Raw genomic sequence first — 7,431 nt, forward strand, 5'->3', positions numbered from 1 at the left:
CAAGCTCTGCGACTTCCAACTGAGGCAGAGGACAGTCCATAGCAATGGCAGGACAAGTATGCTCTGGGAGATAGTACGGCTGCAGGCTGACTGAAGGGAGCGCCAGGCTTTCGTCAAAATGCATGTATTCCTGATCTCTTCACCAGGTCTGGATGTTTGGAGATAAGATGGGATGTAAGCAGGAGTCTCGGTGACTAGATGAGCAAGTGTGCTATGGGAGGCAAGTGGGCCTACCACCAAATGTCGCCAGATGGAACACCTGTCCCCTCAGCACCAAGGCGTGTGCTCCGAGACTTTGTAACTTGTCACAGAGGCTGTTGGAGAAGGTGAATCAGCACAGCCTTGTTGGAAAGAAGTGTCGCAAACCCATCAGAAGCTTCGAAATGGGCATATCCTGTTTGCCCTTCATTTTGCTTTTAGGTAGCTCTCCTACAGGAATTATTAGAACCAAGTTCTCCTAACAGAAAAGTGGAACCCGAGAGACCCCACAAAGCTTCATGAACAGTCTTTTTCATCCAGGCATGAAGACTTTTAAAAATCGCTTTTTTGACTGTAAATGCAATGGCTGTTTATTGTAGAAACCTTGGACAATATAAGATATATATAGAGAACAAATAAAAATATCACCGCAATCCCGTAGTCACTGCAGTCTTTCCTTCCAGGGATTTTTTTCTCTATGAATGCGTAAGTGCACTTCACAAATAGCAGGGAGTATATGATACAGTTCGGCATGGTGATTTTAAAATATTTAACAGATCAGAAGTATCCTCAATGTTACCAAAGCGTCTCCCCTCCCAGCCGGTAGCCCACTCTCCCACCTTGTTAAGCCTCGCCCGATCCTTGAGCGTTTGCTTGCTCCCCACGTATGATACCGTACACAGAAAGGCCTTTTTGTACATCAATCTTACACCAAATATAGGTTTCCCTTAAAAGCTGTGAGTTCCTCCAGACCGCCTTATGCATGTTTGCAGTCCTGCCTTCCTCAGCCCCAGGGCCTGGCACGTGCCTAGGCATTTAATGATGTTGACTGAATAACCCTCGTTCATCGATGACTCACACAGAGTCCATTCCTCCTCGCCAGTAAGTGAGAGAGTCCACGCATGGGGCACGCACCTGCTAAAGAACGCGTTAGCTTCAACAAACCCGACAATGACCATTGAAATGCTCAGAACGACACAGGGAAGACTGATAAAGACAGATGGGTCTAGTTTTTTTATTGAAGTGTAGTTTACCTATGATATCACTTTCAGGTGTGCAACATAGTGATTCGACAAGGATATACATTACAAGATGCTTGCCGCAATAAAGCGTGGTTACCATCTGTCACCAACGTAATTACCATATTATTGATTATACTCTCTGGGCTGTACTTTCATCCCAGTGACTTACTGTTTTTGCCCATGACTTACGTATCACTGAAAGTCTGTACCGTCTGGTCTCCTTCCCCTATTTTGCCCATCTCTCTCCAACCCTTCCCTTTGGCAACGATTTATGGGACTGTTTCTCTTTTTTGTTGTTGCTATTGTTGTTTGTTTACTTGTTTTGTTTTCTGGAGTCCACGTATTAATGAGATCATATGGTATTTGTCTTTCTTTGTCTTATTTCACGGAGCGTAGTACACTCCAGGTCCATTTAAAAAATTAAATTAATTAAATACATTTAAAAAGAATAGAAAAGAAGACAGGAAAGACTGTTTAGTAATAGTTCATTCTAAAGTCTGCGTGAATAAATTAATAGAATTCAAAAGGGGAATATGCATACAAATTGAAATGTGAACGGTCATTCTTTTCATTTGTCCGTATTTCCTAATTTTTGTTTAAGCTAGACGAAGTTAAATTTGGTTTTTTGCTTAAAAATAAATATAAGTCCCTTGTATAGCATTCGTTTCAAGGAAAGGGAACTTACTTAAAAAGAAACCAGAGGCATCTAGGCACCTGGCCGCCTGGAGCAGGGTGCAGAGGCTGACATCTTGTCTGCCACCCCTATTTGTTAAATATTTCTAAAAAATAAATATTTCTAAGCCAAATGTCTGCTTACTCCTGTCTGCATAAGGAAGTTTGCATATTTACACAGGAACACATGCATTTGTTAATTGGTCTCTGTTGATATATACAAATGTTGTAGATTCCTGTGTCAACAGTCCTGCCTGGGGAAAAGTAGAGGAAGTGTGATCAGGTGATAAACTACTGAGTCCAAGAACGTGCTTCCATCATGCCCAAGGAAACTACAAGGGATAGTTGCTCTGCCCAGGTTCCTTTCTCCCTTCTCTCTCTCCCTTTTTAAATAATTTATATTATAGTTTCCTGCTTACTTAAATTCAAAAAATAGGCCCCTAGACCCCAAAGTCTAGTTTAAATGCTCTGTATGGAGAGTTGCTTTGTGCATGTTGGAGCCAGAGATGACTGTAGACGCGATTAGCTGCACTGTAGGGGAAAAGATTTGCCAGCCCTGCTCTTCCTCATCTCCTCCCTGAGGCCTCGATCACCTCTGATGACAAGTTCATTTGTCTGTTCTTCCTGGGGAATTTACTCAAGGCCGGGCATTATGTGGCCTATCCAGGAGCTGAAGTCCCTTTGCTTGAGGGGTCTACAGCCAAGTGGAAAGCAGAGAGACATCCTTTCTTCTCTCCAGTTCTAAGACTCTTTAAGGGGACAACTGAGACATTGCAAAGTATTCCGGGCACACAGACAATGAGACAAGGCAGCTGCAGAAAGTTTTCAGAGAAAGTAAACTTAGGGTGCAGAGATTCAACAGGCATCAATCTGGGCAAAGTGTGGTATGTTTGAGGAACAGAAAATAAGGTGTCTGGTGGACTGGAGCAGAGGGTGTGTGGGTGGGTGAAGGTTAGAAAAAAGATTAACAAGACCAGCTAGAGGTAGACCACAAATGGCCAAGGGACCACGTAAAAGCATTGGAACTCCATCCTATAGATGGTAGAAACTATCAAATGATAAAGTCAAGGTCAAATGTGTGACTAGAGTAAGATGAAACCACAGGACAGCAAGACTGAACATAGAGATACCATTGAGGGAGGCTCTTGCCAGAGTGCTAAGTAACGGAAATGAATCAGATGTTAGAAGGTAGGCAATCAGGTGGTTGGTGGTAGGGGATGACTGTGAAGGAAAATCCAGTAGGAATGCAAGAGAGGGTTTGTTTGCTTTGGACTTGCACTCCCGGTGTGTGTGTAGGGGGGCGGATATCAAGCAGCAAGTAGATGAAGTTTGGGGACATGTAATTTGGGACTGGTCAACTTCTAAGGAGCCACTGAAGCCAAGGGAACACAATGCAATTGCTCACAGAAAATATGTCAGGTAGGACACAAAAGCCACAGCAGAACCAGGAAAAGCCTGACATTTGAGGGACAGAGGTACCTGAGACGGAGCAGCCAGAATTAGGAGAATGAGGCTGGGGTCCTGTCATGGAAGCTAACAGTGGAGTGGGGGAGGGGTGGGGATGGTTCTTGTGAAATCAAGAACAAAATGCCAGAAAGATCAAGTAGGGTAAGGACTCAAATGTGCGGCGATTAACTGGCCACCTGGGATTTTACGCGCAGGAACTTCAGCAGCTGTGGTTATAAAACGTCTCCATCAGTTGAGAAGCAAGGAGAAGGGGAGACAGTGGTGGTCATGTGCATAGAATTCTCTCCGAGGATCTTGGCTTTGGAGGGAAGGGGATCCATAAAAGGGGCTGGCAAAGTCCTGGGAGGAATTGTTCCAAGGTGGCCCCTCACAGGGTTTGTAGGCTGGAAAGACAGAGCCTGTAGAGAAAGAGTCTGAAGATGACTTAGAAGGTGCTAAGCTGAAAGACTGGAGAGCTGTGATGCCTTTAATTATGGGCTAAACTTTCCCGAAAGGAGTAATCCTCCCGTGCTGTGGATCTGTCACCCTCCCCCAGGCGTAGATACTTTGACACTGACCAGTCCTGAGCCTCGGGCCAGTTCAGGCAAGGCCGGAGGGAGGAAGAGGCTCAGGACCCCATGGAGAAGCTGCCTGGCCAGGCTCAAGCTCTGACGTTCCGAGTCCCAGGAGGGTCGCAGAATGCAGTGCTGGCCACAGGCCCGCGTGCAGGAGCCGGGGATGGCATGCTGGCAGTAGTGTGACATGGGAGTCTCCGACCCCACTCATCCCACATTCTTTCTCAATATTTTGGACATTTATGGCTCGTTATCTGGCACCACGTGTCCATCAGTGCTCAGTAATAATTCAGACAGATGATGCTGTTGTCTGGCTTTTAATAGCCAACTGCACAGCTCTGACATGGCTAATGCCAACTTAAAGGACTAAATTAACTAACCAAGCCATGGAATCGAGCTCTGGCCCGGGTACGCCGGGCCAAAAAAAATCAGGACAGTCCTCATGAAAATGAGGCTGTGAATTTAACAAGATGCAGGCAACTCCCACCATGTACTAGGAATCCTGCACTTTGGTCCTGTTGCTGGTCCTAGCGAGGGCTTCAACTTCATTGCATGGAGAGGTCGGAGGGCTAAAGAGATCACTTTATTTCCCACAAGACAGAGAAATCATGGACTCTTCTAAAAAAGTCCAGAACCCAGGAAATATTCTAGTCCCGACCGCCCCGTATGACTGATAGGGAAACTGAGACTCAGTGTTAGCAACTTCCAGAACTTTCTCCGTGAGCTGGTGACACAGAATCCACAAACCATGAGAAGATGGCTCCAGGGCTTCGATGATGCCTGGTCGCCCCTTCTGCACAGCAGACTGTGTGGCTCGGAACTGGACACTGAGCCCTCTAACTTCTGCGCTGGAGGAGGCCTGAGGGAGAGGTGAGTGGACACAAGAGTTCACGGCCCTACCCTCAAGATGCCCTTACACAGCCTCATCACCCTCCCCCGTGCCTACGTTTGTCAGGACTCGGTGCCTAGGAGCAAGAGGGGCCTCTCTTTAGCAAGCTGAACCAAAAAGCTATGGAAATGGCCTCCGGGCCCAAACTACTTTCGCAAACAAGGGAAAATTACCTGACGGTCCACGCACTGCCTGCTGGAACAGGGGTCAGTGAGGGAAACCCACAGAGATAAGCTCAGGAACAAATGTGTTGACCCATTCCAGGGCAGTGCATAGGGTTCTGGCTAGCTGATGTCAGAGTCCAGGAAAGGGACCCCAGACCTCAGGCTTTTATGATTAGGGACGCACCAGCCCTCTCCTGGGGGGCCCAGGACTTGGCACCTGATCACCGTGTGGTGTGGCAGAACTCTGGTCATCCGCCCTGCCCTCGCAGCTCAGCATTCCTAGCTGGGGGCACTGGCCACGCTGGCATGGTCAAGGGTAGGGTTCCAGCTTCTGACAAAGCAGGGTTCCACTACGACTGACTGTTTTCCAGATTCAGCTGGAGCCAGCCTCCTGGAAGCTCTGCAGGAGACCGGGTCCTCTGGGAGGCCAGCCTATAGAGAAGAGCTAAGTCCGAAATGAGCTGAGTACGTTAGTTATCACTCCCCTGACCCCTCTCCTCACTGCAGCCAAAGACAGCTTTTCTAACCTCCATCCCAACCCCGGTACCCCCCAACCCTCCGCTAAAGTGTCTTAGTGTTCTCCCCTCACCAGCCTGATGGAGTCAAACCACTCAAGCGGGGGATGCAAGCCTTCAGCAGCAGAACTCAACCCCCTGCTGTTGCCTGCTACTGATGTCACACTTTTCCCATCCTGCCCACTGGTGAACTTAAAGGCAAAGCCTCCCAAATGCGCTCCTGGAGAATGACTGGCCCGACCCCACGCCCTGACTCTGTGATTGCTCTCACAGCACATGGTACTTATTTTTATAAGTACCTTCTGAAGGTGTCTCCATTAAGCCATCTGCAGAGAAGGTCCCAATGAATCAGGATGAAATGCACCAGCTGCATATGCTTCTCCCCAAAACTCTGGCTCTGCGCCTTTCTGCCCTGGCCACAGCCATAGACCCCAGATTTCATAGGTGGTGAAACACCCACCACCTTATATAAACCATGTTATCTTTAACTGTTTCAAAGCTATGTACTGGGCGGGGAGAAAAAGTGGTATAGGCCATTACCTCTGAGTTTTTGAACATACTGATAAGAGACCTCAGTATTCCTTCCACCAGGATGACAGAAGCCCCACTCCCATTGGGAGCACAGTCTGACAGTGCCCGGGAACCCAGGGAAAAGAATGGTGCTCACATCTGCCCAGGTAAGCTACAAGTCTCCCACTTGTCCCAGGTATGTGGGTTGAAGAAATGGGTCTATAAAAGAAAAAGTAGGAAAAGGAGGTCTTTTTTTGGGAAATCCTTTCTGGGTCCAAACACCCCACCCTCCCCCACACCTTAAAGTCGTAAAACCCAGAAGGGGTTTCAGGTGACGTTTACGAAGTGGCAACGGGTGGCTGGCCATCGCAAGGTGCACTATCTGGCGAGGGAGATAAGGCTATCGCAGGGTTCTCGCCAGTGAGTTGAAGTTCTTTGTTCTGAATTCGTGCCCTACTTTCAGCACGGTTTCCTTGGCAGTCGAGAGAAAGACTAATCAAATGTCCATTAACAGCTTTATGAATGAAAGGAAATGTATTTTAAGAGAGCTTTGTGCTGATACACAATTGCACTGATAAACTTTCCGAAGTCTGACGGGAATCAATTTCAAATAAATGGTGACATTTAAACAACTAGAAACCTCAAAGGCCGTGAGTGCACAGCCACATTCACAAGTAGCCTCCCGCTCTGTGGTTCACTGGCAAATCCACCCAGCAGATGCATTCTCAGCTGCCCAGGGGAGGGAGTGCTGGGCTGCTGTCAGCAAGGAAAGCATCCAGTCTGCTCTGCAAACCCCTTCCCGGTGTCCTCTCAAGACCCAGGGGCCCCGGGCTGGTCCCTGTCTGTGTATTTGCAGCAGTCTTATAACGTGCACCAGAACCTTGAAGAGATATTCTAGGGAGAAGCCCCACCATGAGACAAGGCCAAGCCAAGAGCTTTGTCATCAAAAGATGTCTGTCCGAGTCAGCATAACCCAATTTAAGACAGAGACAACAGCTGTGCTCATTCCTCTGCCATCAGACCATCCCTTAACACACTGTAGGAATCAAAGATTTCTTCTTTGAAGAACTTTCAGATCTTTTCAGCATTTTCTCAGGCATTATTGTATCCCTGCAAAGAGGTGAGTCACAGTAACAACTCCCAACTTCCAGCCAAGAAGCTTGACCTTAAAGCTGTCCTTCATTCTCTGAAGAACTGAGGCTACAGAACAACTTACCTAGTGAGGACAATTTGCCTGATATCATCCCTGGGCTCAGGTTTAGGGAAATAGCCCCAATTTCTGATTTATAATGCCCTGTCCACCAGACCTCCTTGCTGGGCACTGTCCCACCCCATGTCCTAGGACCCCAACTAGTTTGCTGACCTCAATGTCCTATCACCATATTCAGCTCCAGGCACCTAGAATTCCTTTGGCCCATGCCCAACTCCATATCAACCCAC

Source organism: Martes martes, assembly GCF_963455335.1.
Source record: "Martes martes genome assembly, chromosome: 14".
Classification (NCBI taxonomy): domain Eukaryota; kingdom Metazoa; phylum Chordata; class Mammalia; order Carnivora; family Mustelidae; genus Martes; species Martes martes.